Source organism: Triturus cristatus, chromosome 5_1 (assembly GCF_964204655.1).
Source record: "Triturus cristatus chromosome 5_1, aTriCri1.1, whole genome shotgun sequence".
In the NCBI taxonomy this organism is placed as follows: Eukaryota; Metazoa; Chordata; class Amphibia; order Caudata; family Salamandridae; genus Triturus; species Triturus cristatus.
The window spans coordinates 423,485,611-423,497,819 of NC_140587.1; the positions used below are offsets into that span (position 1 = coordinate 423,485,611).

Consider the following 12,209-nt stretch of genomic DNA (forward strand, 5'->3'; position numbering starts at 1 on the left):
ACGCTCTCAGGAAGACATTGTTGAGGAGTGGAGCCCGTTATCGGCTCCTCGCACCTTGCAGCTCCCGCCGCCATGCCTTTGTGTTGTGCAATTATTCACTCAGACGAGGGACAGGAAAAGATTGAAAGTTGTCGGCGTGTTGTAGCGTGCGTGATACAAGTGGAATTATTGAAGGCAGGTTAGAAATGGAGTGAAGACTTGCAACATCTGTGGGTTAGAGGTCTAACGTCCCTAGATGGCCCCCTCTTCTGCCCTCCAATTCAATCCCCTCCACTTTCTCCCACCAAACGCTCCTCCCTCACGCTACTCTTCCTCCCCCTATCCTCCCTCCCTGCTCTCTATATCTACATATGACTCCTAGCCCTACGCACGACCTCCCTCTAATTTACTACTCCAGCTACTCCCCTAACTCCCACTCTCTTCTTCCCCCTCCTTATCTCTTCACCCTCACCCACCCTAACCTAAGTTCTCACTACCCACGTTAGCTTAATATAGTTGTTTTGTAAATAGCTGTCGTATTTTATCTGCTTTCTTTGTTATATTGGCTCTTGTTTTGTTCATGTGTTTTTGAATACTGTACCTCCTCACATTCCTCTAAAGCGCTCTGATACCCCTGGGTCTAGCCAGCGCTATAATGGCTTAGAATCGCATTGAATGCAGGTCGTGGGAGATGCAGGCGCTGTTCTCCATGTAAAAAGGGCGGCCGTTTTACGTTCTGCTGCTGTGGCAGTTGGTCCTGCCACCATTGACAGGCTATTTATACGATTTAACCGAGCTGCATTTGGTTCTTAAAATATTTCGAATAGCTGTTTTGAGCCACACAGCTCCCAAGATGAAAAGGCGGGGACGTGAAGGTCTGTGCGTAAGGTTTTTTGCTCGGAGTTGTGTTATTATGGTGTGCCGAGTGCTCCTTAAAGCACATGTGGTCTCGCTTCTTGTGGTTCAGCGCTGCTTCGGTTGGAGCAGACTGTGCTCTGCTGTCGTGGTTCTGACATGAGCATATGTAAAAAAAAATAACTCTTTAACCTGTTCTTTATATAAACTGTTTATTGCTCGTAACCAATTGGTTAAAAAAAACTATCCATTTGATTGAATTCACTTTTTTCCTTGTAATGTCTGTGTAGTGGCACCACGGTAGTTACCTGGCCAGTATGAAAATGGATGCTTAACTAAGGCTAGCCAGGCCACCTAGTCTGCCCGTTTCGCAACCAAACCACATGTTTTACTTCTGTTGCGACTAGCAACAGGGAGCTGTAGGAACAACATTTTCATTGTCTTAACTCTGACATTGCAGAGGGGCTAACAGGGCCTTATGCTGAAGGATCCAGAAAAGAAACCGAAGGACAACGAAAGATTTGATGACTAGTGAATGGATTAGCAGCATCTCAACTATCTAGCCTAAATTCATGCACATGCGGTGTAAGAAAGGGCTACATATACAAATCAGCAAACCAAGGGATGCTGTGCAACCACTCTTTAAGTTGTTACCCCTTCGCAGGAACGTTGATCAATCAACGATGTGACCTTAAAGATTTGACAAGATAGATGGGCGGCTATCCAGAAAACGTATGCTATGTGTTGTATAGTTTGTACCACAAATGTTTGGCCGAAAGATAAAAAAATATTTATTGAATTATAGGCTAGACAAGAGGATATATGATAACATTATTTAAACATGTCATGGCGTAAACATTGCATAGAAAGGGAGCATAAATACACTGGGGTGCCAAATACATATCGGCAGGTGTACTGGGTGCACAATGAGAAATCCTAATTAAAAAAAGGCAAGCACTTGGGGAGTAATTGTAGTGTGAGAGCGAAGACAATTTGTGCTGCAGCCTTCATTTATTAGCGGCGCAATAAATGCACTGATTTGGCTTCCATCAGCATGAATATCCAGAATCTTTATAAACCCTCACCTAGTGTACCTCTTAGTGGTTGAGTTTCTATTAACTCCCAAGGGCACTCTGGAAACAGCAATAAACATTATTTCGTTATTCACAGTATCACGCACAATGTACTAAGAAGAATGAACATTTGTAATTAAAAAGTATTTATTACAACAGAACAATCTGTTTCTCAGTACATCTAAAACAACTACACAGAATATTATGAACACAGCAAGAAGGCATGTTATATATAGGTAACAAGAATAAAATAAAAAATTCTAGCATGTTTAAAAATGTAATCTAAAAACTAACGCCTACTTCTGTGCGCTACTCTAAGAGAGCATGTAAGGCAGAGCAACTTGCGGTGTAGAGTTTCTTAGGGAGAAGAGACACACTGCATACCTTGTTGACAGCAAAGGCTGTCTTTTTCAGCATAGATGTGAAGAAGGTGTTCCCCACGAAGGGCAAACATGCTGCGGTAGCAGTCCGTTGGTCTTCCTCTGGGACTCTACTTTATCAGCTTCAGGCTAGCTGTAGCATCTGCGAAGTGTGCTGTCAGTAGGTGAGACCCTCTCTGGCAGAATCTCGGTGAAGGACCTCTCATGAAAAGTGGTAGTTCTTATACAAAATCTTAACAGAAATTTGAATTTCTGATGTAAGTTTAGGAATGTCTCACATAGATGGTGTGCATCCCAGACATTTCCTTATGAACATATATGGCAAAAGGACTTCAATTCAGACTACACTATTTAGGTTATATATCTCCATGTGTTTTCATTTAACCAGGACATGATGAAAAGTAGACATTTGACCGCATCAAGCGTGAATCTATGTTGTCAGTTGGATGGCTTGACAGTTTTACAGTTCCTAGAAAGATACGGTCAGACAGCATCTACGTCTAATGGCAGACATGACTTCCATTGTTTAAGCGTGAGAAGGTGGCAACTTCCATTAGGTAGGATGGAGTCAAGGCCTACATAAGAAGAAGTTGGGCCTTAGGGGCTTTACGTCATCCCCAGCTTGTACGTCTGAATGTGACATCATAGATGCACATCTTAATCAGTGGGTATTTATCTAATGTGTAGGGAAATCCATTATCTCAAATAAATAGGAGCTAAGATATTTAAAATAAAATCTACACTTAAATGTAACATAAAAAGCTCGTTTAATATGTTAAATATATAAATATAACATAAGATAGAACATATGTAATAAAGGGGGGGCGTGGCCAGCAGCCCACGAAGATGGCGGCAGCCTAGGACAGCTCCGCGTCCGAAGCTTCTTCCCGCATTGATCCTGTCATACATCCTGCACGAAACTGCAGTGCGAACAATCGCCACGACCCAGGCAGTTCTATGAACTGATCGGATACGATGTTGGCCCGGTGGCGGCGTCGGCTGGAGGACGAGACAGAGCGGGGCGTTTGAGGCCTGTAGTGGAAGGTGAGGCCGTGGCCTCGGGTACGTCAAGCGCCGAAGACGGGAGAGGAAAGACCTCCAGCCCGCGCCCACGCCCTGACGACTGCTCCCTTCTGAAACGTAGGAGGCCGGCAAAGGCGGAGGGGCTCAGAGGTACTCGCTCGGGGTGAAATTCGACTGTCCATTATAAGCGCACTGGCCGATCTCTGCTGGAAGGCGCCTGGGGGACAGACGCTGGACCTGGGAGTCATGGATGGTCCTTGGACGTAGGAGCCTCACCAGCGGCCCGGCTGCCCTGGGGCAGTGAGAAGTCTCTTCGGCCTCGAGGAGGAGGCAGCTAAACCGCGCCACACACTGAGGCTCGAAGTCTGCGGAGATTAAGGTGAGCGCTCGGCCTGCGCTGAACGGGCGGCCCGAGGACTACAGGCACGCTTTGGGCCCTTAGCCTACCCCACGCGCTGGAGTGTGAAGGAGTGGATCTGGCGTGTGCACCAGGGCAGCGGCGAGGCACAACACCCCAATAGACACTATCTGCATAGCCCCACAGATATCCCTGCATTGACCCTCATTTAAAAGTTGGCCAGACGACACAGCAGACGGGCGGACTTCCGACTGGGTGGCCCGTGGGTCAGTTCGCTGATGGGAGCGCCAGATTGTGGCCCGGACGCATAGAGCAGTCCCGAACAAAGCGTACTTCAAGCTGCAGAGGGGGCCAAGCCGCTGGGGCTGGTAAAACCGACAGGCCGGACGTGGGCGTTGCCCCATGGCAGGCGGCGACGACTGCCGGCCCTATCTCTCGGTGTGCCCCCCCTGATTTAAATTATCCACGGTGGTGCCCGTCCCGAACGCCATGGGAGGCAAGGGCCAACGTACGGTGCCCCACACAAAATTGGATAAATATGCATACCGCAGGGAGCAGGCGGACTCGCAGCCTCCACCGGTGACTGATGACCCTGGCCTAGCGCCTGAAAAACAAAAGGAAGTGACTCTTCAAGATGTGATGGCCGCGCTGACCCAGATGCAAACGTCCATTGGGACAATCTCGACCGACAACACACTGGTACGTGCAGACCTATCCAAAATGAGTACAAGGCTAAAGGAGGTCGAAACGACTGCGGAGAATCTCGCCAAGGATGCGGTAGTGTTAAAGAAAAAAATACAGACACTGGAAGTCACGCAAAAGCAGCTCATTGCTAAGCTTGATGATCAGGAGGGGAGATCTAGAAGGAACAATATACGCCTGGTCGGGGTACCGGAGAGTGTGAGGGGACCGGCACTGGACCTCTTTGTCGAAACACTGATTACGGACCAGCTACAGCCGCGTGGGTTGTCCAGCTTCTTCTTGGTGGAAAGGGCACACCGAGTTCCTGGAGGAAGGCCCCGACCGGGGCCCCCCCCCAGACCCATCCTGGCACGTATATTCAACTACCAAGACAGGGACACAATCCTGCAGGCTGCAAGAGTAGCTCCTCCAATTCGAGTAGACAGCGGCACTGTAGCGTTATACCCGGATTATACAGTCGCATTGACTAAACAGAGACGGGACTTCATGGATGTAAAAAGAGAACTCCGCAACCGTGCCCTCAAATATGCAATGCTATACCCGGCAAAGTTGAGAGTTGAGGCGGAATGAAAGACTTGGTTCTTTACCACGCCGGCAGAGGCCTTGGATTGGCTGGAAGGCTGGCGACCAGCGAAAGACGCAAAGCGACCGAGAATCAGGCCTGGATTCCACTCCCGGACACCGACACCGCCAGGGGAAGATGGACTGGAAGCGGCGGAGGGATCACAGCAGAACTCAGCCTGACTCGGGGATGTCGAACCCTGACACAGCCATAGGCTCCGATCAGCGACACGGCGGGCATTTCAGCTAGAAAATTTGAAAACTGGGCCGAAATACTATACATTATAGACTTCTCGCACTGAACTATGGGATATTCGGGGAGGGAGCTGAGGACGAGGAGTGACTCTTCCCCCCCCCCCCCCCCCTACGCAAGTATACAGTTATGGGGATTAAGCACTCTGCTGAGTTGGGGTGGCGGGTAGTTTTAAGTCCGTGATGCAGGGAGAGGGGTGGGGGGAGGGGTAAAGTTCATTCAGTTCATGAGAAGCTCAGTTTCAGGTTATCATACACAGTATATTGATAGATGACAGATATGGCATTGCTGTGATGGGAAATACACATGCTGCACAACACCGCACTGACATAGATGACAGATAAGCCACAAGTATACGCCCCCACTGATGTCCTTGGGCTCAAGACGGCGACTCCTTGGACACCTGACCCCCCCCCCCCCCCACCCCCCCACTTTCAAAGTGTTGTCCTGGAATGTAAATGGCTTGGGAGACAAAATAAAGCGGGGACTGGCGCTGCAATATTTAAAGCGCAAAGGGCTGGCTGTGGCACTTCTCCAAGAGTCCCACCTGACAGGGTCGGCCTGTAGAGCCCTAGATAGATGGGGCTTCAAAATGGTGGTACATTCCGACTTTACGTCAGGGTCACGGGGAGTGGGTATACTAATCAATAAACGCTTCCCACTGATAGTTACTGACTCGGAAAGACGAACAGGGGCGATTTGCTGCAATGACCTGCCAGTGGGAGGGAAAGACCTACAACCTGGTATCAGTATATATATCCCCCCTGGTTCTACATAAGACGGCATTTCAGGACTTGGGGGAATTCCTCTTGTCACTTCCGGACAGAGAATTAATAATGGGAGGTGATTTCAGCGCGACGATGGATGCGTCGTTAGATAGATTGCCCCCTAGAGAACACAGCACTACTAATCCTAAGTTACACGAATTCATTGAGGCCTTGGGCTTAATCGATGTATGGAGAACTTTACACCCGACAGAGCAGCAATATACATTCCACTTTGGGGCGCACAACAGCCTCTCCAGACTAGACCTTATCTTTACATTGGCGACAGGGCTCATAGGGGTGACATAGGTAACGCACTTGCCCAGGGGTATATCTGACCATTCTCCAGTGCTTGTTGCCTACGCAACCTTCACACTGAAGAAAAATAGGCTATTTCTACTCTATCCAGGATACTTAAAAAAACGTAAAATCAGTAAAGCCCTCCTGGCGACAACTAAGAATTATTTTGCTGAAAATGAACACTCTGTGACATCCCGACGACATTGTGGGAAGCATATAAAACAGTCCTTAGGGGACAGGCTATTTCTATAGTGAAGAACCATAAACGGTCCCAGAAGAAGGAAATAGAGGGTCTTGAGCTGCAGGTTTCCCTGGCGGAAGCAGATCATGTGTTACATACAGATGGAAATACGACGCGTAGGGTACACATGGCGCAACAAGAATACAAGTCATATATGTGGGAGATGGCGAAAAATAGGCACCTCAAAACACAACATATTATTTATGAACTAGGCGACAAGGCGGGTAGGCTATTGGCTTGGCTGGAACAGAGGGAGCGGGCTACTAGATGGGTGGCGCAAATCCAATTAGAAGATGGTAGCTTAACTGCGGAGCCCCAGCAGATTGCTGGGGCCCTTGTGGAGCACTATAGAAAGATATATACCCAAGAGGTCACGGCCACAATCGAGAACAATCTAGAATTTCTCAAAGACATAAAAATGCCCGTACTGGCCCCATCTGCGGTTGAGGCCCTCGAGAAAGACCTAGAGCCTGAAGAGTTAACGTTTGCGATAGCCGCACTCACCGGGAAGGCACTGGGACCGAACGGGATCCCGGTGGAATTATATAAAAAAGCAGCAACGCCGCTTGTGCCTCACTTGCTGCATATGTACAATGGCAGCTTAGAGAAGGATATCCTCCCCAGAGATCGGAGATTGGCCACTATAGTGGCTATTCACAAACCAAATAATCCGCAGTACGAATGCAAATCCTACAGACCGATATCCTTGATTAATGCCGAAGCCAAGATATTGGCGACGGTGCACCTAGCAACAGTGGTACACCCGGATCAGTCTGGGTTTATACCGAATCGCAATACCGCCCTTAATCTGCGACGACTCCATGGGGTCGTCGCACGCCGGTCCACTATATAGAGGAGGATGCCGTCATTCTGTCTCTTGATGCCAGAATGGCGTTTGACTTGGTAGAGTGGCCCTTCCTGTTTGCAGTTTTACGGCCCCTTGGATTTGGGCCCAAGATCTGTGCCTGGATCCATCTATTGTACACGCGACCGTTGGCGCGGGTGGCAGTAAATGGCCATATATCAACCGACGTCCCGCTGGGGAGGGGAACAAGACAGGGCTGCCCCCTCTCGCCACTTCTGTTCGCGCTGGTCTGTGGCCTGAGGTGGGCAATGGGATGGGAGGATTGCATCTCCCTATATGCGGATGACATATTACTGTACCTGGCATCCCCAGCGTGCTCAATTAATAGTCTCCTAGACATATGTATGTCGTATGGGCGGGTCTCTGGTTATACTATTAACTGGGCAAAGTCACACCTTTATGTGCTGCGGGGCTCCCCACCGCGGCTCCCGAGGGGATGTAAAATACAGATAGCGGAAAATGGATTTAAATACCTAGGGATATACATAACACCTGATAGATCGGAATTCATTGCTGAAAATCTTACACAGCCCCTAATACGGTTCCGCAGAGACGTCAAGCACTGGCGCTCCTTACCGCTGACACTACTGGGAAGGGCGGCTCTTTTTAAAATGATGGCGCTCCCCAGGTTCCTATATGCACTGCAGAACACGCCCTTCCCGGTATCCCCAGCGTACCTCACAACAATAAACACAGAAGTGACCAGTCTGCTGTGGGATGGGAAAGCGCCGAGGATAGCACTCCATAAATTAAATCGGAGCTGGTACGATGGGGGTATTGCTCTCCCCAATATCAAGACATACTACTGGGCCTCGCATCTCACGGTGGTGAACCAGTGGCTGCATGTTCCCGGTGACGACCCGGCCTATCGCATGGATAGACATTTACTAGACACTGTTGGAATTATGGGTGCACTATACAACAAGGTTAGAAGGCATAATCTTACGGGCCCAACGGCCCATACAGTAAAAATCTGGTTTGAGGTTCAACGTGCGTTAGGATGGGAGGGAAAGATTACACAGGCGACGCCACTATGGGACACAAAACGACTTGGTATGCTACGCAATACTAAGGGGTTTCGCCAATGGGACTTGTTAGGGATCTCGCGAGTCGGGGATCTGTGGAGGAAAAAAGAAGTAGTCACGTTTGCTCACTTGCAGGCTGAATATGGGCTAGAGAATACTGAAAAATATCGATGCCTACAGATCAGACACGCCCTCATGGCCGCAATCCCACCAGGCACACAGCTAGCAGAAGCGTCACCGCTGGAGGATTGACTTCTCACAGAGTTACCGGTCCAGGGAAGACATGGCTTGGCAGTTCGGGCTGGACTGTTCCCATGAGGCACAGGGTCAGACTGATTTGCATATGGCCATGTCTGAACTGGGGTGGCGGAGTGAGCTAAAGAGTGATGATGGATTAAATCCAGATCAGTTGATTGGGGGTGAGTGCTTGCAATGTTCAACACTCCGTCCATCATCCCCTTTTGGTTTTGTAACTTTCTAGAAGTGGCATTTTCACACCTGTAATTTAAAAACCAACTTAACTAAAAGATGTGTTTTTAAATTGTGAGTACAGAGACTCCAAACTCTAATTTTCAATCTGCTCCCAATTGGAAGATACATTTGTAAGATGTCAAAGACAGCTCAAATGCTAACCTATAGGCCTTGCTGTAGTGAAAAACAGATATAGCAGTTTTTCACTACCAGGACATGTAAAACTTAAAAGCACTTGACATACCTTTTTTAATACAATGCACCCTGCCCATGGGTCTACCTGGGGTCTACCTTAGGGGTTCATTACATGTAATAAAAGGATTGGTTTGGGCCTGGCAAGTAGTTGAACTTGCCAGACCGAAATGGCAGTTTAATACTGCACACACAGGCTCTTCAATGGCTGGCCTCGGACAGGTTTGAAGGGCTACTAGGAGCATTTGATTTACAGGCCCTGGACACACACAGGGCACTGTAATAGGGATTTACTAGTAAAATCAATATGCCAATTCTGGAGAAACCAAATACCACTACATTTTAGAGGAGAGAGCATATGCGCTTCAGCATTGATTAGCATTGGTAAAGTGCCCAGAGTCTTAAAGCCAAAAAAAGAAGGTCACAGAAATAGGCAAAGGAAAGAAACAGCTTGGGGATAACCCTGCAAAGAGGGCCAGGTTCAGCCCTTACTTGTTTAGTTCAATTCTCAGCAGAGGACATGTTGATATCATCGGATGCACACGCAGCATACATGTGATCTTTACAAAAACCATACAGAGCATGGTCATAGTTTACAATCTGTGTGTTTGATGGATCAGCAATTAGCTGCTCTTCTTGGGCAGTCAATGGTAGTTGCTGCTCGAAAGATAACAGCGAGTCAACCCATTCATCAAGAGCTGCGTTGAAAAGTGCCACCGGTTATATTGCTGTGTCATAGGTAGCATCTTGTTGCACGGACAGATGCATTGCTCTGCATTGTTTCGGGTGCTCATGTAAGGGTTTAATGATTGATTGTTTCCATATCAAGATACACCACTGGGGTCTGTTCCAGATACAAGTCTAAGATGATTTCAGTCAGACAGTTTATGCACCAGAACACAGGTATTACTTGTTTAGCATCCATTTTGCAAAAGGTGAACATCCAGTCCAGATAGGCAAGCATGTCCTATGTAGCATGCTAGAGTCTCTCTGCAGCTTTGCTCTGTTGGGTATGTGTACTTCTTTTTTTTTAACCATATTTTACTGCCATTTAATCGTTATTATCACATACATTTTTTATGATGAATATGCCTGTAGCATGTATGAGAGCTTGGTCTGTGAACATTTGCAAGATCTTACAATCCCACTCCTTCCAAACAGAATGGGTACGTGTACTTGATGTTGTTGATTTCCCTGTTGGACCAGGACAGAGAGGATGATACCACGGCCAATTAGCAGTATGATGATTGGAAATCCTCAAAAAAGGCTGGATAACAGAGAATGATAAAATGACAGAACCAGTCCAAATACTGCTTTAGTTCAAGTCACCAGACCAGATCCAATGTTTGTTTGAATCAGTTTATTGGGTTTCAATTTTTAAAGTACAAAAACAATAGCAGTTGCAAGCAAATGTAACAACATCATTTAGACAATTGGTGTTTGACAAGTAAGTGGATTAGAAAGTTATTACAGAGTAACATATATGGATAGTTACTACCCTATGTTTTGGGATGTGCAGGAGAGAATAGAAGACAGTACATATATGATGTATGTCAATACATTGTTCTTCACGATAAAGGTAAAGCATGACTCGGCAATACATTGTTAAAGGAGAAAAACTGCAAGAAAGTGTAAAAGGAAAGTAGAGAAACATCTTAATTTCGGTAATAAAACGATCGGAAACTGGAATGAAAAGAAAACAACTCAGAACGCGTTAATCCATTTCAACCCCCCCCCCCCCCTCTACCCCCCCCCATATCACAACACTTTACACCTGATTGGGGATGCGTTTGCCCAAAGAGAACCACAATAGGTATCTCTACATCACATAGGAAGAAAAGCGCGTGTTAAGTCACTTGGTTGAGGAACAAACCTGTTAGGGGAGGCACATTAAGGGTTGTGGAATCTGGGGTGGGTCCTGCATCCTAACACCCCAGGGCTCATCACTCGGATGAGTCAGTAGTGGTGTGGGAGATCTCCTGAAAGTCAGTCGAATGGTGTCCCAACTATCGGCTATGGGGTACTTACAGGGTCCCAAGGTGTCCTCCCCGTGCGGGGTCACCCCTTCTGCCCTGGCCCATATGGTCAAGGAAGACATCCAAGCTGGAAGGGTGGGAGGTTCACGTGCTGTCCATCTCTTGGCGATAAGACGTTTGGCTGTTCTAAGCCATAGATCTCTAAAACAAGCAGATAGGTGAGAGACCTCACCCTGCCAATACTGATGAAACAATGGGCGGCTCCATAACATATGAAAAAGATCAGCATGAAGTGGAGAGCAGCGAAGACATGCCGCATCTGTACGATGGAAACAGCAGTCAGACCAGATCTAATGTTCTTAAAAAGATGCACAACCCCAGTTGTCACAGCTGAATTAAATATCATTTGTACAATATTTACAAAATTCATTGGGGATTGTGTGTAACAGCATCCAGTTTCTGAAGCAGTTCTGGCTATCTGCCGATTATAAACATAAACCTCTGAAGTCAAAGGAACTTCTTTTTCCAATAGAACAGACAATATCTTGTTTAAATAGTCAAAACGCATAGATTTTATGCTTATACCAGGCCAAGGGATGTTCCTAATGATATTTCTAGGTGGAGGATGCAAGATCCTTCCACAGCACTGTATTGTTTCTAAAACTGTTATCAGATATGACTAGCGGGTTCTAACCTATAGCGAGTAAAAGCTCAAAATAAATGCAATCCGTTATTCAGAAGTTCATGATATGTGGGAATGGATGCAATGGGGGGGAACAGATAAAACACATCTTAAGCCTGATATCAAAATGCTACACATTCCGTGCATTGATATGGTGTCACACAGAAGGAAGTGTCCAAGAGGATTTCTACAATTTGCTGTACCGATATACACAGTGTTGCCTTAATTTGTATTTTAACAGGTGTGGAAGAAAGGAAACTTCAATGAATGGAACAATTGTGAATTGTGCATAGCTTCATACCAGCCAATGGATTTTTTTTTTGACAGTCCTGAAAATAAAAGATTGTAAAGGTTCAACGAAATTGTACTGTGTATTTACCAGATAATAGGTGGCGTGTCACTGACTGTAAATGGTGCATCTTCAACTTGTTCTATACTTAATGGGGTGTAAGGAGATTCTTTCTTGGCCATATTTTTTTGAGTGAGCGTCAAATTATATGGTTCAAACA

At 46.9% G+C, this 12,209-nt stretch overlaps 1 protein-coding gene across 2 annotated transcripts in view; it reads left to right on the forward strand.

Moving 5' to 3' along the window:
- The window catches only part of STK3 (serine/threonine kinase 3), a 1,017,041-nt gene that overhangs the window by 26,040 nt on the left and 978,792 nt on the right, over positions 1 to 12,209 (forward strand). The gene's annotated exons all lie outside the window — the stretch shown is intronic.